The sequence below is a fragment of the Oncorhynchus clarkii genome, chromosome 15 (assembly GCF_045791955.1).
Source record: "Oncorhynchus clarkii lewisi isolate Uvic-CL-2024 chromosome 15, UVic_Ocla_1.0, whole genome shotgun sequence".
Taxonomy (NCBI): Eukaryota; Metazoa; Chordata; class Actinopteri; order Salmoniformes; family Salmonidae; genus Oncorhynchus; species Oncorhynchus clarkii.
In genome coordinates, this window is record NC_092161.1 from 34,472,014 (window position 1) to 34,496,763 (window position 24,750).

Below are 24,750 nucleotides of genomic sequence, written 5' to 3' on the forward strand. Positions count from 1 at the left end.
GGGATTGAAGGCTTTATAGCCGGTAAACAGGAGATCTCGTTATTATGAAACCCCATCATTAGTGTGTTTGTGCTCAGACCTTTGTCCTTTGAGTAATGCAGATTTTTGTCTGTCGGAATATTAGGGATGTCCGTCTGCGTCCGCATGTTTCCCCGCGGTCATGGATGCACACACACACACACACCACCCACTCCCCTAGGCTATGTCAAATCTCTCTGATCCACAGACGACACATTTGTTGACGAACGTGGACATGATTAACAGGAGGTCGCAAATGTGGAAATTAAATAAGATGGAATGCCTGGAACATTCCTGCGACTTAATGAGGGAAGTGAGGGCAGAGCTGTCTTTAATTGCATTGATGGCAATGCCACTGAGAGGGGAGCGAGGAAGGAGAGAGAGGACACAGACAACGCTACATACGTTAAGGTACACCTTCCTGTTCCCCTACTTTAGAAATAAATGTTTAAGGTTGTTCTAATCCCAGTATCTATAGAGGGCCACAGGGAGAGGGAGTGAAATTTAAAAAAGAGAGGGGGAGCGAGACGAGGGAGACGCGGACGGTGGTAAATTAGCATTTACTGGAGAGCGACGGCAGTCAGGCAGCATATGTTAATGAGCGTGTGGCAGACACACACACACACACACACACCAGCCTGTCGTACCTTGAGAGCACAGAGCGGATCTTCTGAAATGTCAAGTGAACAGGTTGGGGAGGGAGGTCTCTCAGGCTGCAGCTTTAACCTGCTCTCCTCTCCTCCGCAGCCTCCACCTGCGCCCGACTGTACGCACGCCGTTAGGCCAGCGGTGAGCCGATAATCACAGCGGTAAAGCCGTCTCAGTCTCTCTCCACACAGATCACTAATGAAGTCGCCCTATTAAACAGCCTTAATTCTAATTCCCCTCATCGCAACCATTCCTCTCTCTCTACCGCGGGTTGCTCTCTTGCTTTCTCTCTCTCTACACCACAGGTTTAATTTCTCTGGCTCTCTGGCTCTCTGGCTCTCTCTCTCTCTCTCTCTCTCTCTCTCTCTCTCTCTCTCTCTCTCTCTCTCTCTCTCTCTCTCTCTCTCTCTCTCTCTCTCTCTCTCTCTCTCTCTCTCTCTCTCTCTCTCTCTCTCTCTCTCTCTCTCTCTCTCTCTCTCTCTCTCTCTCTCTCTCTCTCTCTCTCTCTCTCTCTCTCTCTCTCTCTCGAGCCGGGCCGCATGCCAGTCATATAATTGAATAACTTGGCCACTAAATGAGGAAAAGCTTTAATGGAGCGGCGCGGTCAGAGCCCTCAGTCTATTATTACTAGAGTCTGGCAGTCCGAGAGGGTTTTCAATGGTACATCACTGTGTAACCTTCCCCAAATCGATGTCCTTTTCAAATAAATTATAAATCATATAAATTGTAATTGGGGCATTTGGAGATATGTCCCTTCTCTTGTCACACACGCATGTGTGTGTTATAACTGCAGCATTTTGCAGAAGAGTGACTAGTGAGTGAAGTAGTGTTACAAGCAGTGCTCATAAACTATTTTGTGTTTACTTCCTGGTTGTTGAAGGGGACCTCTCTGGTCGAAAACAAGAGGACACCAGGCCCCCCACACACAAAGACACACACACAGCAGACAAATGTACTATTAAATGATGTTGTTTAATAATGGTGAAATATTAATGTGTTGGTCTGAGAGACGTCTTTCTCTCTCTCTCTCTCTCCATCTCTCAAAGCTGTGGAAACCCTATGTGAAACTACGCCACCTGCTGGCTAACAGTCCCAAGGTCAAGCAGATAGTCAAACAGAAGCTAACACAGAGGCAGGTGGGTATCACACACATTACAGCACAGTACATCTCACTGCCCACCTGACCTCATAATAATTAAGTATGACACATGCCAGCATCATACAATTGTAATGTCCTAGGAGCATAGGGCTGAAACATGTAGCAGTGTAATTACTAGAACCATCTAACACTACATCGTAGCCTTGTGCTGCAGAGCTGAGGTCCTGATCCATTCACTGCATGTAACTTCTTTTCACCCTTGCATATCCTTCTTAGGCTACTGCTATTCATCTTTCCTCACAGCCACTCTATCTCTGGAGCGCCATGTGTCTGGCTAGTAATTTACTCCTTATTAAAGATCAAATCCACATTAGGGGAAACAGCGCCACTGTTCGCTCCACAGCGACTTTGTTTGTTTTGTTGTTGATGAATGCGGAGAAGGGTAGAATTCTAGCTAGACTAGCTTTATACCCTTAAAGCACTTTGAGCCCCTATAGTGCTTGTTTATCCTCTCCCCAATTTCGATCTTGTCTCATAGCTGCAACTCCCCAACGGGCTCGGGAGGCGAAGGTCAAGTCGTGTGTCCTCCGAAACATAACCCGCCAAAACATGTTTCTTAACACCCATCTGTTTAACCCGGAGGCCAGCTGCACTAATGTGTCGGAGGAAACACCGTTCAACTGATGACCGAAATCAGCCTGCAGGCGCCCGGCCCACCACAAGGAGTCGCTAGAGTGCAATGAGCCAAGTAAAGCCCCCCCTGCCAAACCCTCCCCTAAACCGGATGATGCTGGGCCAATTGTGCGCTGCCCTATAACACTCCCGATCACAGCCGGTTGCAGTGCCTTAGACCGCTGCGCCACTCGCACACACTATAGTATTTTATTAGGATCCCCACACAAAACATAAAACATGACATAAAATGTATAGACAACTTCATCAAAAGGACAGAACTACATACATTTAAAATAAGTATGCACGCTTTTATACATATGTGTATGCCTTCAAAATCATTTGATTAAAAGATGCTACTGATAAAAAAATGTGAAAATGAAATTCAATAACAATGAGGTGCATTGCAAATAGGCTGACACATCTTAAATGTTGTTATTTACCACACGCTATGGGCTTCATTAGGTAAAATCCATAATCATGAACATGAAATAACCAGGCCTTGAATCTTGAGGCTTGTTACAGTTTATCGCCCTTAATCTGTGATAGGTTTGCATTTCTGAACTTCAAATGTTATTAATCATTAGTTGTAATAGAGACATGAAGGGTGCCATAGCCAAGGGGCCAATGGTTATCTTGGAATGTACTTTGTAGGGAAAACAATCACATGTGGCAGGCATTGATATGGGGAGAGAGACATGGATTAGAGGTGAAGGGGGTCGAGGTCAGGTCAGGTCACATTAAGGGAGAAGGAAAGGTTTATCACTTAGTTTCCTGCCTAGGAATGAAGATAGAATGTTTAGCAAGAAGGAGGAGACTCCACCCAAAATCGGGTACCTATACACCCCTATTACAAACATGTTTTTGTCAATTCAGCATTTCTATCCTTTGGGAAGAATAAACTTGGTTTAAGTTTTCATAGTGTCCATTGAGTTCTTACTCTGGTAATTAGAACCTAACATGGGTTAGCTAAGATATAGTGTAACGTGTTACAGTCTACCAACCATGAAGGGTTATCTGAGGTATTGTGCTAGGCTTTGGACCTGCTCATAAGGTCCCGTTAATCAGATAGAGTTGTTTCGGCAGGTAGCCTAGTGGTTTGAGTGTTGGGCCAGTAAGGTTGCTTGATCGAATCCCTGAGCTGGCAAAGTGAAATGCTGTTGTTCTGCCAATGAACAAGGCAGTTAATCCAATTATTATTATTTTTTACCATTTTTATTTCACCTTTATTTAACTAGGTAGGCCAGTTGAGAACAAGTTCTCATTTACAACTGCGACCTGGCCAAGATAAAGCAAAGCAGGTCGACACAAACAACAACACAGAGTTACACATGGAATAAACAAACGTACAGTCAATAACACAATAGAAGAAAAGTCAATTTACAGTTCCCCGGTAGGCCGGGGAATAAGAATTTGTAAATAAGAAATTATTATTAGTGGCGTCCCGCTAGCAGGACAACTTCAGGTGAAACTTGAGGGCACGCAATTCAAATAAATAATCATAAAATTATGGATTTTAAACATTTATGCATATACAAGTGTCTTATATCGGTTGAAAGCTTAAATTATTGTTAATCTAACTGCACTGTCTGCTTTATAGTAGTTATTACAGTTAAAGCATGCCATGCGATCGTTTGAGGACTGCGCCCCCAAATCAAAATATTTTTCCACCGGCACAGGTTTCATAAATTCAGATATAGAGATAAAATATTCACTTACTTTTCGACAATATTCATCTGATTTGTTATCCAAAGGGACCCGGCTATAACATGTAGTGTCGTTTTGTTAGATAAAATCCTTCTTTATATCCCAAAAAGTCTGTAGTTGGTTTCATCAATTTGAGTAATCCACTCGTTGAACATGCAGAGAAAGGAATCCGATCTACCACTATACTTTGTTTCAACAAGTCAAACTACGTTTCTATTTACTCCTCAGATAACATAAAATGTAATCAAACTATAGTATTTCTTATGGAAAGAAGTCTGTTCAATAGGAAACCGATTTTAGCAGGTGAATCTTGTCTTCATGGTGCGCGGAAATAACTAATTTCCAAGACTGTGTCCCTGTACTAAAACTGATATTTCTTATTTGTTTTGGAAGTTACAAGCCTGAAATCTTGAACAGACTGCTGACACCCTGTGGAAGCCATAGGAATTACATCCTGGGAGCTATAATTGAGTATGCCCTTATACTTGCCATTGCAAGAGGATAGTCTCTCAGGTGCAGGTTTGTTCTTCTTTTGATATTCTCCTACATTATTTTAAAATTTCTACACACTTCAAAGTGTTTGTTTTCCAATGTTACCAATTATATGCATATCCTGGCTTCAGGGTCTGAGCAACAGGCAGTTTACTGTGGGCATGTCATTCAGGCGGAAATTGAGGGAAAAGGGGCCTAGCACAAGCTGTTTTGTCACAACTTTGGAAGTATGCTTGGGGTCATTGTCCATTTGGAAGACCCATTTGCGACCAACCTTTAACTTCCTGACTGATGTCTTGAGATATTGCTTCAATATATCCACATAATTTTCCTCCCTCATGATGCCATCTATTTTGAGAAGTGCACCAGTCCCTCCTGTAGCAAAGCACCCCCACAACATGATACTACCACCCCCGTACTTTATTTTCGTTTCATCAGACGAGAGGACATTACTCCAAAAAGTACCATCTTTGTCCTCATGTGCAGTGGCTTCTTCCTTGCCGTTCAGGTTATATCGATATAGGACCAGTTTTACTGTGGATATAGATATGTCTGTACCGGTTTCCTCCAGCATCTTCACAAGGTCCTTTAATGTTGTTCTGGGATTGATTTGTACTTTTTTCACCAAAGTACATTCATCTCTAGGAGACAGAAAGCATCTCCTTCCTGAGTGGTATGACAGCTGCGTGGTCAAATGGTGTTTATACTTGCATACTATTGTTTGTACAGATGAACGTGGTACCTTCAGGTGTTTGGCAACTGAAGGTAGGCCTTGAAATACATCCACAGATCTTCTATCAGAAGATTCTAAAGCCATGACATAATTTTCTGGAATTGTCCAAGCTGTTTAAATGCACAGTCAACTTAGTGTATGTTAACTTCTGACCCACTTGAATTGCGATACAGTGAATTATAAGTGAAATAATCTGTCTGTGTCATGACTTGTGTCATGCACAAAGTAGATGTTCTAACCGACTTGCCAAAACTATAGTTTGTTAACAAGAAATTTGTGCAGTGGTTGAAAAACGATATAAGTGTATGTAAACTTCCGACTTCAACTGTATATGGTGGGGTCAATTAATGTTGGATTTGAGCCAGGGCCTTGGAATGTTACTAAGAAAGGAAAAGGCAATCACATGGTTGTGGTCAGTGATAAGGGTGGATAGCTGTGGATTAGTGAGGAATGGGAGGAATGGGAGCAGAGGTCATGGCACCCTGCATCACAACAAAGATGTTATGTTTAGAGAAGAGGAGACTCCACCTGAACTGAATGTCTGCATGCAGTTGTTGGCGTTGCTACATACGTTCCTACATTTCCGTGTGTGTGTTGGTATCGCTACATGTGTGTGTGTTGACAGGCGGTGGTGTCTGAAGCGAATCAAAGTGTCCAGCCAGGGGCCGTGGATCCTCCATCTGTGTTCCACACTGCAGTCTCTCTAGAGGCAGACAAAGATACCATCTGGGCATCTCTCTGGGGTGAGAGCCCCTACACTGGAACCTCCACTCCTCACTTACCCTACAGTAGCTATGTCCAAAATGGCACCTGGTTAAAAGTAGCACACTAAGTAGAAAATAGAGTGCCATTTGGGAATGCACACATTAAACGGCCATACTGGCAGTGACAGAACTAGAGCACCAACCATCAACCTCCACTAACACTAACAAGCCCTTCTTTCTCTGATGAGATGAAAGGCCTCTCTCTGTAATTTAAAGGCACATTTTATACTCGGTTCAGCAGAAAACAACAAATGAACGTTTACCGGACCTGTGGATGAACAAGTGACAGAAACGACGTACAAACACATGCTCACACACGTACACAAAAACACACACTCCTAATGATGTTCCCAGGGGGTTGTGGATAATAAGAGTGTTGCTGAATTGTTAAAGCTGCGTGAAGACTCGCTGACATGGCTAGCCCTTGGAGCTGTGATGGCTTGGTGTGTGTTGAACTAATTGCTCTGTGGGTTGACAGTGGGAATATCAGTAATCATTAGCGACGCTGCCTGTGCTCCTAGCCAGTGCTACCTGGGAAACGGGCTAATTGACTGAGCTCAGGGCACACAAACACACAGATTATCACAAAATGTAAGACAAGTTGCTGAGGTGGAAGCCATTAAGTTGACACTTTAGAGGGAAGAAACTCTACACAATTCAAGGTTTCTACGTTCACATCTGTGGCCGAGTTGAACACATTAGAGGGAGCCAAGGACCTTATATGAAACTCCCATCTGATTCTGGTTCATTTTATATGAGCAGGAGCGTAACTTTATTTTTGTATTTTTTTAACCAAGCAAGTCAGTTAAGCTCTTAAGAATCAGACCATTTTTTCAATTTTCGCCTAAAATGACATACCCAAATCAAACTGCCTGTAGCTCAGGACATTAAGCAAGGATATGAATATTCTTGATACCATTTGAAAGGTAACACTGTGGTGTTTGTGGAAATGTGAACGTAATGTAGGAGAAAATAACACTTTAGAGCTGGGAAAAGATAATACAAAGCAAAAAATCTTCACCTTTGAAATGCAAGAGAAAGGCCACAATGTATTATTGCGGTTAGATGGCAGCAGTGTATGTGCAAAGTTTTAGACTGATCCGATTTAACCATTGCATTACTGTTCAAAATGTTGTATCAACTCTCCCTAAATGTGCCTATTTGGTTTATTGATACATTTTCAAGTACATAACAATACACTCTCCTCAATCAGTTGTGTTGTGACCTTTGAAAGTTTCTTCAAGTGCAGTCACAAAAACCATCAAGCGCTACGATGAAACTGGCTCTCATGAGGACTGCCACAGGAAAGGAAGACCCAGAGTTGCCTCTGCTGCAAAGGATAAGTTCATTAGAGTCAACTGAACCTCAGGTTGCAGCCCAAGTAAATGCTTCACAGAGTTCAAGAAACAGACACATCTCAACATCAAGAGGAGACTGCGTGAATCAGGTCTTCATGGTCAAATTTCTGAAAAGAAACCTCAACTAGTATATGACGCCAGTAAGAAGAAGAGACTTACTTTGGCCAAGAAACACGAGCAATGGACATTAGACTGTTGGAAATCTGTTCTTTGGTCTGATGAGTCCAGATTTGAGATTTTTGGTTCCATCCTCTGTCTTTGTGAAATGCAGAGTAGGTGAACAGATGATTTCCACAGGTGTGGTTCCCATCGTGAAGCATGGAGGTGTGATGGTGTGAGGGTGCTTTGCTGTTGACACTGTCAGTGATTTATTTAGAATTCTAGGCACACTTAACCAGTATGGCTACCACAGCATTCGGCAGCGATACGCCATCCCATCTGGTTTGAGTGTAACTCAGTAGTTTTTCAACAGGACAATGACACAACACACCTCCAGGCTGTGTAAGGGCTATTTAACCAAGAAGGAGCGTGATGGAGTGCTGCATCAGATTACCTGGCCTCCACAATCACCTGACCTCAACCCAAATGAGATGGTTTGGGATAAGTTGGACCGCAGAGTGAAGGAAAAGCAGCCAACAAGTGCTCAGCATATGTGGGAAATCCTTCAAGACTGTTGTAAAAGCATTCCAGGTGAAGCTGGTTGAGAGAATGGCAAGAGTGTGCAAATCTGTCAAGGCAAATGTGGCTACTTTGAAGAATCTCACATATAAAATATATTTTGATTTGTTTAACACTTTTTTGGGGATTAAAGGAAAACCCTTGAATGAGTAGGTGTGTCCAAACATTTGACTGGTACTGTATATATACTGTATTCGGTTGTACAAAGAGGGCCGCTGGCGTGTCTGTGTGCGTGCCATTGTGTGTGTGTGTGTGTGACCATGTTCTCTTTGATGCGCAGGAGTAGGATGGCATTATTATTTATTCATTTCTTTGTTGTTCTTATTTCCTCGCTGCCGACTGAAAATCATGCCATTCCATTTCAGACTGCGTCATGGGTAATTTAGTCACTGTAGCAGAGATAGCCTAGACACATGTCCCCAGTCCTAATTCTGATTTGTAGACGCTGTCTTTCTCAGCCCAGACCAAGTCTGTGTCCCAAATGGCACTATATTCTACGTAGTGCACAACTTTTGTCCAATATATAGGGTCATTTGGTCCGCAACTGTCTCTGGTGCTAACCAGACCTCATCTCTCTGGTGTTGTTACCAGTTGTCTTCTCTCCTGTAGGGCTGACAATGTGTACACTTTGCCCTATAACGAGAGATTTCTGGGTTTCTACACACCCAACTGTTTGTGTGTGTGTGTGCATGTCTGTGTGTGTATGTGTGTGTGTCGGAGCCAGCGTTAGCTGCAGGTCCTAATGAACAGCCTGATGCCTCTGGGCACGCTGCCTGAGATTGGAGTCCAGGCTCCGACACACACACACACAAATACACACACACATACACCCACAGCCGCCATGCTGCCCAATTCCAATGCCTCAATTAGCCAGGTCTAGTGGAGCTGTCTACTGCTTTCACTGTTATTGTGTCTGTCATGAGACGCAGGGGGTCGGAGCATTACCTGGAGAGAGGGGAGGAAGGAAATGGGCTGTGTGTGTGTGTGTGTGTGTGTGTGTGTGTGTGTCATTCTGTATGCACCTGTTTGTGCGTGTCTCTGTGTATGCATGTGTCTCTCTCTCGGTTCCTGTATCTGTAACTGTGTGGTGTAAAGATGGTTGGCTGTCCCCTGTAGCAGCAGCTCTAGATCAATAATGCATGTGTGTTTGTCAGGAAGCTCTGCAGAAGATTTGACAGAAGAACACCATGTGCCGGGAGGTGACCGTTGAGCTCACTAGCCATGGAAGAGTGGCATCCGCTTCTGGAAGACTGGCATCCGCTCTGACGTCTATCAGGTAGGCAGGAGAGACGCTACGCTGCCACACTGCAACCAGCCTTACACACTTAGGCAGAGACGCAGAAAATATATGCACAAGCACTCACGCTCATGCAGCAAACAGATGCAAGCACATGCACACAGACACAGAGACACAGAAGTATTCACACTCGCACACGCACACTGTACGCACACACACTGTACCCAAGCTCACACAGACACACACATACACACACAGATGTACACTACCAGCAGTTTTTTTTCTGCCATCACACCATAACATCACCCACGCATAGCAAAGACACACACATGGATAGCAGTTTGTTGTCAGGTCTGATGTGGCCGGTAGCTAGAGGTTTCCATTGATGACATCATTCTCAAAAACACACACACTCTTACCCCTACACACACACACACACACACACACACACACACACCTGTTTCCTACTGAGGACCCAGTGAGTAAATTGGTCTGGGAGTGGACCCATGCGGATGTTGTCTGAGCCACTAAGCCAGCCAGGCAGGCAGTAAGGCTGTAGCCTAGTCTGATGAGTTGAGACACGGTCTTGCTTTGTTAATTGGCTAGTTAACAAGGCCTTGGAGTAGTGTGGCCATGCCCTGTGTATGGGTGCAGGCCAGCAGGGTGCACACTGTGGGCGGCAGGTGGGCAGGCGAGTGCCAGGGGTGGGCTAACAGATTGGGCTGCGTGGGTTAGCAGTTAGTGCAGAGAGAGAGAGAGAGGACATAACAGAGAGAGAGATGGAGCAGAGAAAGGGAAAGAGAGGGAAACACAGCTCATTTAACTGACCTGTAGGAACCCTGGGCCCCCTGCAAGGCCCCCGGTAACACTAATTAGAACTTGCAGCTCAGCCTGCTCTTTGTGGTGGCGCCGGGTTAATGGATGTTCCACCCGCTACACAATACTCCCCACACTGTTCTCCAGTCTGGCTTGATAAGACTCCTGCTAATGATAGCTCTCATTGGTTACACTCTCTCTCTCTCTCTCTCTCTCTCATTTTCTTGCTCAGTCTCTCTCACTCTCCAGCTCTGTATATAGCTTGGTCTCACTCTCTTTATCGCTCTCTCACTCTCTCTTTATCTCTTTATTTATCTCCCTCTCTCTAACTTTCTCTCCCGGGCTCAATCTCACTGCCTCTGCATCTCTCCTCTCTCTTCCTCACTCCGTTCCTCCTTTCGCTCCTTCCTTCTTTCTTTGTTTGACACTTTTGAGAGATGTGATTCAGTGACAGAAACAGGAAAAGCCTGTCTGTTAGTTTCTGCAGGCACATTTGTGTCAACATGTTGAAATAGCGGTCTTGATTTGTTCGTGCCAAAATGTGAATTTCCCTCACAACTCTCATTTCTCTTCATGGCGAGAACACACACTTATTGGGCTTTTGATTATTGAATCTCCCTCTGTCGGAGCACCACTTAATAAATAATGACCAGCTGATTGATTTGACATGTTCTCTCTCTCGCTCCCTATCCTCTTTTCTCTACTCTCTGTCGCTGTATCTCTATTCTTTCTCTTGCTCTGTGTCGCTCTCTCTCTCCACCTCCTTCCGCCCATCTCTCGCTCGCTCTCTCCCCTCTCTGGCTCTCTCTCTCCCCTCTCTGTCTTTCTCCGCAGCATGCCATGATGTGTTCAGTGTTGACCCACCACGTCTGCTACCACCACTGTCTGAAGCACCTGGACAAGCTGATTGGCTACGTCTTCAAGGAGCGCTGCCTAATACAGGTGAGACACACAAACGCGCACACGCTCAGCCTGCCAGCGGAACATCACAGCAGGAAATAGTCAGGTAAGGACAGGTAATGGTAATCAACACTTACTTTACAAGTCATACATGCCCCTGTAGCAGCCCGCAGCATGTCTATGTGTGTGTAACTGCTGTGTGCTGTAATGATATTCTCCAGGATACAACACAATGTAACACACACACAGTGCAGTCTTCCAGAATGTAACCATTCTCAAATGAATGGGCCGAGCCATGGATGCAAGTACTCACCATCCATGTTATCAAAATTGTAGTTTTAACCATATTTTGATGCTTAATGTTGTTTGTTTACAAACATTGGAGTAAAACAAGCTTATATTTTGGGTTCTGATGGGGTACAACAGTTGAACTAAGCTCATGAGGCATTTGTTATATTTTTTAGCAATCAGTAGGCACATGCCATTAATTTATAAATCCCAAAATAGATTTAGCAACTGTGGATTACCCCTTTTTAAAAAGAAGGTTGCCCCACTCAAGGTCGTCTTAGTCACTCCTTGTTGAACAAGGGAGAGCTCAGATTTTTGTTTTGAATGTCTCTGAAAAAGTGTTCTACTGAACTAACTAGCTAAAGATTTTGATCCCGCTACATGGTTGGCATCAGTTGCTGGGACTGCTGCTCGGCCCTGTAGTTTCGTGATTTTAGGGGAAAGGCCATTTGGTCGTGCACAATCTGCCAGGGCACCAAGGCCATTAATCAAAATAACCAATTGAGAGGTTAAATTGATTTGAAAACTGAAAAACATGAGCTATTCTGTTAAGAAAAACCAAAGTCTATATATCATATATTTGAGATTCTTCAAAGTAGCCTCCCTTTGCCTTTATCAGGTATCAAGGTAAGACCCAAGTGCAGACTGTGTGAAGTAACAATGTTTATTGTAACAGGGGCAGGCAAACGACAGGTCAAGGCAGGCAGGGGTCGATAATCCAGAATAGGAGCAAAGGTACAGGACGGCAGGCAGGCTCAGGAACAGGCAGCGTGGTCAGGCGGATGGGTACAGGGTCAGGACAGGCAAGGGTTAAAACCAGGAGGATGAGAAAGAGAGGCAGGGAAAGACAGGAGCTGACAGGACAAACGCTGGTAAGCTTGACAACAAGAGGAACTGGCACAGACAGACAGAAAACACAGGTATAAATACCCAGAGGATAAGTGGGGAAGATGGATGACACCAGATCAGGGCATGACAATACCCCCCACCGCCCATCTATTGACGCCACCTGGCGTTCCACCTGGGTGGATACCTGGTTGACAGGGGCAGTCAGACATGGATACCGGTCGGTGCTGTAGAAGCGACGTGGCCCGGGCCTTACTGAACCCCCCCTGGAGGTCCTGGTATTCTGCGGAGCTGGCAGAGAGGTCTGGGGCAATTTCCAAGCCCAAAGGAAGACATCCCGGGGCAGGCAGAGCTGACTTCAGGCAATGAGTGTGGCAGGATGGGCTCCAGTCCACGACGGAACCAGTAGCTCAGTCAATGGAGGGATTGTGTCACTGGAGCCAAGAGAATCCCAATACCACGGAAACTTGCGGAGACTCAACTCGCTGTAGTTTCCCGAAACTCGGAGGTTGACGGGGGTGGTCTGATGGGTGACCCGGCCTGTCCAGCGCTCTAACACCCATGGTAATGGAGAGGCGTTGAGTGGGGAAGCCCAGCTCAGACGCCAGGGTAATGTCCATGAGACTCACATCGGCCCCCGAGTCGTTGAATACCTGGATAGCCTTGGGCTGGTCGCCCCACAGCAGGGTGGCATGGAGAGGGGTGCGAGTAAGGGGAGAAGAACCATTATCTTTTAGACCCACCAGTGTACTCACTCCAACGAATGAGCTAGGTCTCTTGAAGGGACAAGTAGAAGCATGTTTCTTGAAGAAGCAACTTTCTACTTTTAAACTCGGACAAAACAGAGATGCTTGTTCTAGAGATCTTCTGTTGAATCTGATAATTTATATTAATGGTTGTACGGTCATCTCAAATAAAACTGTGAAGGACCTCGGCGTTACTCTGGACCCTGATCTCTCTTTTGAAGAACATATCAAGACTGTTTCAAGGACAGCTTTTTTCCATCTACGTAACGTTGAAAAAATCAGAAACTTTCTGGCTACCCGGATAAAGCACTAAATAAACTTCAATTAGTGCTAAATACGGTTGCTAGAATCCTGACTAGAACCAAAAAATGTGATCATATTACTCCAGTGCTAGCCTCCCTACACTGGCTTCCTGTCAAGGCAAGGGCTGATTTCAAGGTTTTACTGCTAACCTACAAAGCATTACATGGGCTTGCTCCTACCTATCTCTCTGATTTGGTCCTGCCGTACATACCTACACGTACGCTACGGTCACAAGACGCAGGCCTCATAATTGTCCCTAGAATTTCTAAGCAAACAGCTGGAGGCAGGGCTTTCTCCTATAGAGCTCCATTTTTATGGAATGGTCTGCCTACCCATGTGAGAGACGCAAACTCGGTCTCAACCTTTAAGTCTTTACTGAAGACTCATCTCTTCAGTGGGTCATATGATTGTGTAGTCTGGCCCAGGAGTGTGAAGGTGAACGGAAAGGCTCTGGAGCAACGAACCGCCCTAGCTGTCTCTGCCTGGCCGGTTCCCCTCTTTCCACTGGGATTCTCTGCCTCTAACCTTATTACAGGGGCTGAGTCACTGGCTTACTAGGGCTCTTTCATACCGTCCCTAGGAGGGGTGCGTCACTTGAGTGGTTTGAGTCACTTATATGATCTTCCTGTCTGGGTTGGCGCCCCCTCTTGGGTTGTGCCGTGGCGGAGATCTTTGTGGGCTATACTCGGCCTTGTCTCAGGATGGTAAGTTGGTGGTTGAAGATATCCCTCTAGTGGTGTGGGGGCTGTGCTTTGGCAAAGTGGGTGGGGTTATATCCTTCCTCTTTGGCCCTGTCCGGTGGTGTCATCGGATGAGGCCACAGTGTCTCCTGACCCCTCCTGTCTCAGCCTCCAGTATTTATGCTGCAGTAGTTTATGTGTCGGGGGGCTAGGGTCAGTTTGTTATATCTGGAGTACTTCTCCTGTCCTATCCGGTGTCCTGTGTGAATTTAAGTATGCTCTCTTTAATTCTCTCTTTCTCTCTTTCTTTATCTCTCTCGGGGGACCTGAGCCCAAGGACCATGCCTCAGGACTACCTGACATGATGGCTCCTTGCTGTCCCCAGTCCACCTGGCCGTGCTGCTGCTCCAGTTTCAACTGTTCTGCCTGTGATTATTATTATTTGACCATGCTGGTCATTTATGAACATTTGAACATCTTGGCCATGTTCTGTTATAATCTCCACCCGGCACAGCCAGAAGAGGACTGGCCACCCCACATAGCCTGGTTCCTCTCCAGGTTTTTTCCTAGGTTTTGGCCTTTCTAGGGAGTTTTTCCTAGCCACCGTGCTTCTACACCTGCATTGCTTGCTGTTTGGGGTTTTAGGCTGGGTTTCTGTACAGCACTTTGAGATATCATCTGATGTACGATGGGCTATATAAATACATTTGATTTGATTTGATTAGACACAAAATGACTGTCAGTAACGCAATACAGACAACCCTGGGTCTCAAGTCTGTGTATGTTTTCGGATGGAGACAACCTAGCTCCGAGCTGCATCGACTCGGGAAAATATGCATTGTCAGTCTCCGGAGGCTCTTGGAGAGGGCTCTCAGATCCTCTCGGGGACGTAGCCGCCGGGGACTTCCGGAGTTTATCAGCTGTAAGGTGGGATCCCTGAGTGAGCGATTGGGACCGCAATTGGACCCCTTCTCCCTCCTTCGTTCCCATAGCCGACCATCGATCCGGATGGTTAAAGCGACGAGTGAGTTGAGATCCGTTGATAGTTCTCGGGCTGCCAGTTCAACCTTTACCTCTTCCGGTAATCTGTTCAGGAGCGTGTCGAACAGCGCTTCTGGGTTCCAAGTACTCTCCGCTGCTAGCTTGCAGAACTCCACCGTATAGTCTGCCACACTGAGGGTGTCCTGCCGTGGCTGGAGTAACTTCTGGGAAGCCTCTTTCCCGGACACCGGAGCCTCAAACTTTTCTCACCTCTGCCACGAATACCTCCAGACTGAGGCAGACGGTGGATTGTTGCTCCCACACCACCGTGACCCAGGCGAGTGCCATCCCAGACACCAGTGTAATAACGTACGCTATCTTTGAGTGGTCCAAGGGGAACGAAGAAGGCTGCAGCTAGAAAACGAGGGAACACTGGGAGAGAAAGGCCCGGCAGGTTCTGGAATCTCCATTATAGCGCTCCGGGGGAGGTTAGCGGGGTTCCCGGGAAATCGGTGATGTGCTGCTACCACCCGGGTTACAGAGGGGCTGGGAGGTTAGCATCGTGGTAGGCTGCCTAATAGGCAACCCACAGAATTGCTCCCGCAATGCGTCCAAGGCTAGGTCGTGATGTTGGGCCACGGCCTGGAACCCTTCCATCAGACAGTGAAGCAACTCCTCAGGCCTACCAATAGTGGCTCCTTGGGAGGAGATGGAGTTGCTGAGCTGGATCAAGTCTGTTGGGTCAGTCATGGCCAGTTCGTACTATCAGGTATCAAGTTAAGACCCAAGTGCAGACTGTGTGAAGTAATTTTTTTTATTGTAACAACAGGGGTAGGCAGACGACAGGTCAAGGCAGGCAGGGGCCAATAATCCAAAGTAGGAGCAACAGTACAGGATGGCAGGCAGGCTCAGGAACAGGCAGAGTTCAGTAATCCAGAGGTGGATCAAAGGTACAGGAAGGCAGGCAGGCAGACTCATCAGAGGAAATGACAGATTTCCACCGGTCTGATGTCCATTGCTAGTGTTTCTTGGCCCAAGTAAGTCTCTTCTTATTGGCATCCTTTAGTAGTGGTTTCTTTGCAGCAATTTGAACATGAAGGCCTGATTCACGCCGTCTCCTCTGAACAGTTGATGTTGAGATGTTTCTGTTTCTTGAACTCTGTGAAGCATTCATTTGGCTGCAACCTGAGGTTCAGCTAACTCTAATGAACTTATCCGTTGCAGCATAGGTAACTCTGGGTCTTCCTTTCCTGTGGCGGTCCTCATGCGAGCCAGTGTATTCATTGTTCTTGATGTTTTTTTCGACTGCACTTGAAAAAAAAATACAAAGTTTATTCAAATTTTCCGAATTGACTGACCAACATGTCTTAAAGTTGTGATGGACTGTCATTTCCCTATGCTTATTAGAGCTGTTCTTGCCTTAATATGGACTTGTTCTTACCTTGTCATAACATAATTGATTGGCTCAAAAGCATTAACCTGTTGCGTCGACCAAACCCGGATCCGGGATTCTATTTACAGACCTAAGCTCATTACCATAACGCAACGTTAACTATTCATGAAAATCGCAAATGAAATGAAATAAATATGCCATCTCTCAAGCTTAGCCTTTTGTAAACAAGACTGTCATCTCAGATTTTCAAAATATGCTTTTTCAACCATAGGAAAACAATCATTTGTGTAAAAGTGGCTAGCTAGCGTAGCATTTAGCGTTAGCATTAGCGTTAGCATCCAGCACGCAAGATTTCAACAAAAACATAAAAGCCTTCAAATAAAATCATTTACCTTTGAAGAACTTCGGATGTTTTCAATGAGGAGACTCTCAGTTAGATAGCAGATGCTCAGTTTTTCCAAAAAATATTATTTGTGTATTAGAAATAGCTCCGTTTTGTACATCACATTTGGCTACCAAAAAAAAAAAAATTCAGTCCTCAAAACGCGAACTTTTTTCCAAATTAACTCCATAATATCGACTGAAAACATGGCAAACGTTGTTTAGAATCAATCCTCAAGGTGTTTTTCACATATCTCTTCAATGATATATCGTTCGTGGAAGCATGGTTTCTCCCCTCAATCAAATGGAAAAGTACAAGCAGCTGGCGTTTGCGCACCGAATTCCACGCAGGACACCAGGCGGACACTTGGAAAATGTAGTCTGTTATGGTCAATCTTCCAATGATATGCCTACAAATACGTCACAATGCTGTAAACACCTTGGGGAAACGACAGAAAGTGTAGGCTCATCCCTTGCGCAATCACAGCCATATAAGGAGACAATGGAAAACAGAGCTTCAGAGATTCTGCTCATTTTCTGCTTGACGCATCATCTTGGTTTCGCCTGTAGAATGAGTTCTGGGGCACTTACAGACAATATCTTTGCAGATTCTGAAACTTCAGAGAGTTTTCTTTCAAAAACTGTCAAGAATATGCATAGTCGAGCATCTTTTCGTGACAAAATATCGCGCTTAAAACGGGAACGTTTTTTATCCAAAAATGAAATAGCGCCTGTAGAGATCCAACAGGTTAAGAAGGAAAGAAATTCCACAAATTAACTTTTAACAAGGCACACATGTTAATTGAAATGCGTTCCAGGTGACTACCTCATGAAGCTGGTTGAGAGAATTCCAAGAATGTGCAAACCTGTCATCAAGGCAAAGGGTGGCTACTTTGAAGAATCTCAAATAAAACATTTGTTTAACACTTTTTTTGGTTACTACATGATTCCTTCCATATGTGTTATTTCATAGTTTTGATGTCTTCACTATTATTACACAATAGTAAAAATAAAGAAATCCTTGAATGAGTAAGTGTGTCCAAACGTTGACTGTTACTGTGTATATATACAGACACAGTTTCTTCGGAAAGTATTCAGACCCCTTGCCTTTTATTGTCATTTTTTTTGTCATCAATGTATACAAAATACTCAAGTCAAAATGTTTCAAGCTGTCATATGGGCTGCTGATCATTGCTAGATAACCATGTTCAGGTCTTGCCATAGATCATCAAGCAGATTTAAGTCACAATTGTAACCCGGCTACTCAGCAACATTCACTTGGAAAGCAACTTGGTAAGCATCTCCAGTGTAGATTTGGCCTTGTGTTTTAGGTTTTTGTGATGCTGAATTGTGAATTCATCTCCCAGTGTCTGGTGGAAAGCAGACGAAACCAGATTTTCCTCTATTTTTCCTGTACTTAAGCTCCATTCTGTTTGTTTTATCCTGAATAACTCCCCCGTCCTTAACAATTACAAGCATACCCATAACATGATGCAGCCACCACTATGAAAATATACATGCAGCCACCACTTGAAAATATACATGTAGAGTGGTACTCCGTAATGTGTTGTATTGGATTTCCCCAAACATAACATTTTGTATGCAGGACAAAAAGTTAATTGGTTGGCCACTTTTTTTTGCAGTGTTTTTGATCTGTCCTCCGTTTTCCCCTATCACAGCCATTAAACTCTCTAACTGTTTTAAAAGTCACCATTGGCCTCATGGTGAAATCCCTGACCGGTCCCTTCCTCTCCGGCAACTGAGTAAGAAAGGATGCCTGTATAGTTGGAGTGACTGGGTGTATTGATACACCATTCAAAGTGTAATTAATCACTTCACCATGCTCAAAGGGATATTCAATGTCTGCTTTTTTTACCAATAGGTGCCCTTCTTTGTTGAAGCATTGAAAAACCTCCATGAACTCTGTGGTTGAATCTGTTTGAAATTCACTGCTTGACTGAGGGACCTTACAATTATCTGTATGCGTGGGGTACAGAGATTAAGTAGTCATTAACAGATCATGTTAAACACTATTGCACACAGGGAGTCCATGTAAATTATTATGTGACTTGCTAAACTATTCACACCTGAATTTATTTAGGCTTGCCATAACAAAGGGGTTGAATACTTATTGACTCAGACATTAAGCATTTCATTTGTCATTAATGTGTAACAACTGGCATTATGATGTATTGTGTGTAGGCCAGTGACGACAAAATCAGAAAACCTGTCAGTGTCTGGTGTGACTACCAATTGCAGTGCGACACATCTCCTTCACATATAGTTAATCAGGTTGTTGATTGTGGCCTGTGGAATGTTCTTCCACTCCTCTTCAATTATTGTGCGAAGTTACTGGATATTTGCGGGACCTGGAACACACTATCATACATGTCAATCGAGAGCATCCCAAACATGCTCATTGGGTGACATGTCTGGTGAGTTTGCAGACCATAGAAGAACTGGAACATTTTCAGTTTCCAGGAATTGTGTACAATTTTCTTTTTTGCAACATAGGACCGTGCATTATCATGCTGAAACATGAGGTGATTGTGGCAGATGAATGGCGTGACAATGGGCCTCAAGATGGGCCTCGTCAAGGTATATTCAAATTGCCATCGATAAAATAGGTATATTCAAATTGCCATCGATAAAATGCAAATGTGTTCATTGTCCGTAGCTCATGCCAGCCTATAGCATACCGCCGCCATGACTCTGTTCACAACGTTGACATCAGCACACCGCTCGGCCACACGACCCCATACACACTTTCTGCCCTCTGCCCAGTACAGTTTAAATCGGGATTCATCCGTGAAGAGTGTGTATGGTGCTCACCCATCAAAGGTGAGCATTTGCCCACTGAAGTTGGTTACGACGCCAAACTGCAGTCAGATCAAGACCCTGGTGAGGATGACGAGCACGCAGATGAGCTCTCTGACAGTTTGTGCAGAAATTCTTCACTTATGTAAACCCACAGTTTCATCAGCTGTCCGGGTGGCTGGTGTCAGACGATGCCACAGGTGAAGGACCTGAATGTGGCGGTCCTGGGCTGGCAGGTGGTCTGCGGTTGTGAAGCCAGTTGGATGTACTGCCAAATTATCTAAAACAATGTTTGAAGCACCTTAAATGAATATTACATTCTCTGGTAACAGCTCTGATCAACAATCCTGTGGTCAGCATGCCAATTGCAAACTCCCTCGAAACTTGAGATATCTGTGGCATTGTGATGTATGACAAAACTGCAAATTTTAGAGTGACCTTTTATTGTCCCCAGCACAAGGTGCACCTGTTTAATCAGATTCTTGATATGCCACACCTGTCATGTGGATATATTATCTTGGAAAAGGAGAGATTCTGACTAACAGGGACATAAAGCAAATTAAGAAATAAGCTTTTTGTGTATGGAATATTTCAGGAATCTTTTATTTCACATATAATCGGGTGGTTGTGGATGGGTTGTTAGCAATTGCATGCAGGTGTTGGTGAACAAACACTTGACCTAGCATACATTTTGTAGTGTTTGAGGTATTGTATTGCAAGCAGTCAAGTAAGCAGAAGTGGGACCAAGTCGTTGTTTTACAAGTCACAAGTAAGTCTCAAGTCTTAGCACTCAAGTCCCAAGTCAAGACCGTCAAGTCTCAAGTCCTAAACTTTGAGTTGGTCATCAATGGTCATCATCTATCGAGGATCGCTATCGGGCGCAACCGGCGATGTAGGCTCGTACACAATCGCCCAATCTTTAATGCACACTCACTCACTCACTCACACACTCTCTCTTTGTGGTTACAGTAGGCTAACGTATGTCAATGGTTTTAGGAACAGCAGTAACATCAGGATTTAGGCTACCAAATGCCTAGCCAGTTGTAGCTCAATCTTGGGTGCAATGATCATGTTCCAGCACTGACTGACTGTGTGGAGGCTCATTCATTTAACATTACGTTAGCCTACATTATACACTAGTAAAGTAATAAAATATATAGCTGTCGGCTATATTAGCCACGACTTACCGTTTAAATTGTACTTAAATTGTTGCACCTCCATCTGTAATTTTCTTCCTGCATGTTTTTCAAGTTGCAATACATTTTGTGTTGATACACCGTTGTCTTTATATCCGAAAATAATAATTTTGGATATCATCTTTCCAAGGGCTCCATCTGAATTAATCCGCCGACGTTCCTCTGCACTGCCACATGCAACTTTTTCTCAGCTGGCACCATTTGATTGGCTGCTGTACGATTCAAACTGGAATCAGTTAAATGAAGAGTTGATGCACTGCACACTTTTTTTAATACCATCATTTTTAATATTTGGGCTTGGGGAGGGTATCAAGTCAGGTCGAGTCATAACGCTCAAGTCCAAGTCAAGTCATGAGCCATTGGTGTCAAAGTCGAGTTGCAAGTCATCATATTTGTGACTCGAGTCCAAGTCATGTGACTCGAGTCCACACCTCTGCAAGTAATTATTGTAAGTATTGTGTGCAAATGGGGGACATGATGGCAACCTTTTTCTTAAAAACATTGTAACAAGATGAGGCCATTAGTGAGAAGAGTGAAAATATGGTTAACTTTTGGAATATTAGTCATATTTTCATCACCATTGCAGAATAAATTCTTCACCTTTTCTAGCTGTGATGGGTTAGTATCTCGAAGTAGCCCTACAACAAATTACCATGCATATCTTCCATTTAAGTGGGCCTAGTTGCCTAGTAAATTGTAGACTACTCTATGTATTTCAAGTTTTGCTGTATGCGATCCCATATGCAGCTGGTTTATAGCCTATAGTCATATTTAACAGGCAAACATGTAGACAGCTGATATTTTACACTGAACAAAAACTATGAATGCAACATGTAAAGTGTTTGCGCTGTGTGTCATGAGATGAAATAATGGATCACAGAAATACTCACAAAAAGCTTGTCTCTAAAATGTTAGTGAGCATTTCTCATTTGACAAGATAATCTATCCACCTGACAGGTGTGGCATATCAAGATGCTGATTAAACAGCATGATCATTACACAGGTGCACCTTCTGCGAGGGACAATAAAAAGCCACTCTAAAATGTGCAGTTTTGTCACAGAACACAATGCCACATATGTCTGAAGTTTTGATGGAGTGCGCAATTGGCATGCTGACTGCAGGAATGTCCACCAGAGCTTTTGCCAGAGAATTGAATGTTAATTTCTCTACCATAAGCCAACGTCGTTTTAGAGAATTTGATCGTCAAACCGGCCTCACAACCGCAGACCAAGTGTAGGGCGTAGTGTGGGCGAGCTGTTTGTTGATGTCAACGTTTGTGAAAAGATGGCCCCATGGTGGTGGTATGGTTATGGTATGGGCAGGCATAAACTACGGTTAACGAACATGATTGCATTTTATCAATGGCAATTTGAATGCACAGAGATACCGTGATGAGTTCCCGAGGCCCGTTGTCGTGCCATTCATCTGCCGCCATCACCTCATCTTTCAGCATGATAATTGGCTGGTCCCATATCGAAAGGATCTGCACTCAATTCCTGGAAGCTGAAAATGTCCTAGTTCTTCCATGACCTGAATGCTCACCAGATATGTCACCCATTGAGCATGTTTGAGATGCTATTGATCGACATGTTCCAGTTTCTGCCAATATTCAGCAACTTCACACTGCCATTGATGAGGAGTGGGACAACCTTCCACACGCCACAATCAACAGCCTGATCAGCTCTATGTGAAGGAGATGTGCCGCGCTGCTTGAGGCAAATGGTGGTCACACCAGATACTGACTGGTTTTCTGATCCACGCCCCTACCCTTTTTAAGGTATCTGTGACCAACAGGTACATACGTATCTGTATTCCCAGTCATGTGAAATCCATAAATTAGGGCCTAATGAATTTATGTCAATGAACAAATTTCTTTATTTGAACAGTAATTCCCTAAAACCTTTGAAATTGTTGCAGGTTGTGTTTATTTGTGTATGCTACTGTCATGCGTAGGTGTAATAGGTGGCAGGGAAGTCAGGCGCAGGAGAGTCAAATGGAGTGAAAAATGGAGTCTTTTAATAAAGTCCACGGAGTATGCTCCATAACACTAAATGTACATAAACATACAAACATGGGTACGAGGACCCGACGCGCACCTATACAACAATCACACTACACTGACAATAAAACAATCTCTGACAAAGACATGAGGGGAAACAGAGGGTTAAATACACAACAGGTAATGAATGGGATTGAAAACAGGTGTGTGGGAAGACAAGACAAAACCAATGGAAAATGAAAAAAGGATCAATGATGCCTAGAAGACCGGTGAGGTCGAACGCTGAGCACCGCCCGAACAAGGAGAGGCAACGACTTCGGCAGAAGTCGTGACAGCTACTACTGTTTTTTAGCCTATTGTAATAAAAAATAAAATGAGTAGCCTAGACAATGTTTCAGAATTCACAGGCAGTCCTTCTTATTAGGTTGGGGGGAAAGTCAATGCACAACGAACTACCATTGTCCAAACACACCAAGACAGTCGTGAAGAGGGCACGACAACACCTTTTCCCCAACAGGAGACTGAAAAGATTTGGCATGGGTGCCCATATCCTCAAAAGGTTCTACAGCTACACCATCGAGAGCATCCTGACCGGTTTGCATCACCACCTGGTATGGCAACTGCTCGGCATCTGACCATAAGGCGCTACAGAGGGTAGTGCGTATGAGCCAGTACATCATTGTGGCCAAGCTTCCTGTCATCCAGTTATATAATAGGCGGTGTCAGATGAAAGCCCAAAAAATGGTCAGAGACTCCAGTCACCCAAGTCATAGACGGTTTTCTCTGCTACCGCACGGCAAGTGGTACAGGAGCGCCAAGTCTAGTACCAAAAGGCTCCTTAACAGCTTAAGCCATAAGACTGCTGAATAATTCAAAAAATGGCCACCGGACTATTTACATTGACACCCCATTTGTTTTATATACTGCCGCTACTCGCTGTTTATTATCTATGCATAGTCACTTCACCCCTACCTACATGTACAAATTACCTCGACTAACATGTACCCTCGCACATTGACTCGGTACCGGTACCACCTGTATATATCCTCGTTATTGTTATTTTATTGTGTTAGTTTTATTATTTTTTACTTTAGTTTATTTGGTAAATATTTTCTTAACTCTTGAACTTGAACTGCACTGTTGGTTAAGGACTTGTAAGTACGCATTTCATGGTTAGGTCTACACTTGTATTCAGCGCATGTGACAAAGTTTGATTTGATTTGAATAAAATAAGTTTCCTGTCACCATAAAAGGTGAATAGATGGCATTTTCCTGACGAAGTTATAATGCCCGTTCAAGCTCGCACAGTTTTACGACAGGTCTGATTTTATAATGGGAAACATGCATACAGTGCCTTGCAAAAGTATTCATCTCCCTTTGCATTACAACCTGTAAATTAAATTGATTTTTATTTGGATTTCATGTAATGGACATACACAAAATATTCCAAATTGATGAAGTATTCATCCCCTTTGCTATGAAGCCCATAAATAAGATCTGGTGCAACCAATTACCTTCAGAAGTCATTTAATTAGTTAAATAAAGTCCACCTGTGTGCAATCTCAGTGTCACATGATCTGTCACATGATCTCAGAATATATACATCTGTTCTGAAAGGCCCCAGAGTCTGCAACACCACTAAGCAAGGGGCACCACCAGGCAAGCGGCACTATGAAGACCAAGGAGCTCTCCAAACAGGTCAGGGACAAAGTTGTGGAGAAGTACAGATCAGGGTTAGGTTCTAAAAAATATCAGAAACTTTGAAAATCCCACGGATCACCATTAAATCCATTATTAAAAAATGGAAAGAATATGGCACCACAACAAACCTGCCAAGAGAGGGCCGCCCACCAAAACTCACAGACCGGGCAGGGACAGCATTAATCAGAGAGGCAACAAAGAGATCAAAGATAACCCTGAAGAGCCTGCAAAGCTCCACAACGGAGATTGGAGTATCTGTCCATAGGACCACTTTGAGCCGTACACTCCACAGAGCT

At 44.2% G+C, this 24,750-nt stretch overlaps 1 pseudogene; it reads left to right on the plus strand.

Moving 5' to 3' along the window:
• Positions 1–24,750, plus strand: part of LOC139366842 (ribonuclease 3-like) — a 160,735-nt pseudogene that overhangs the window by 9,430 nt on the left and 126,555 nt on the right.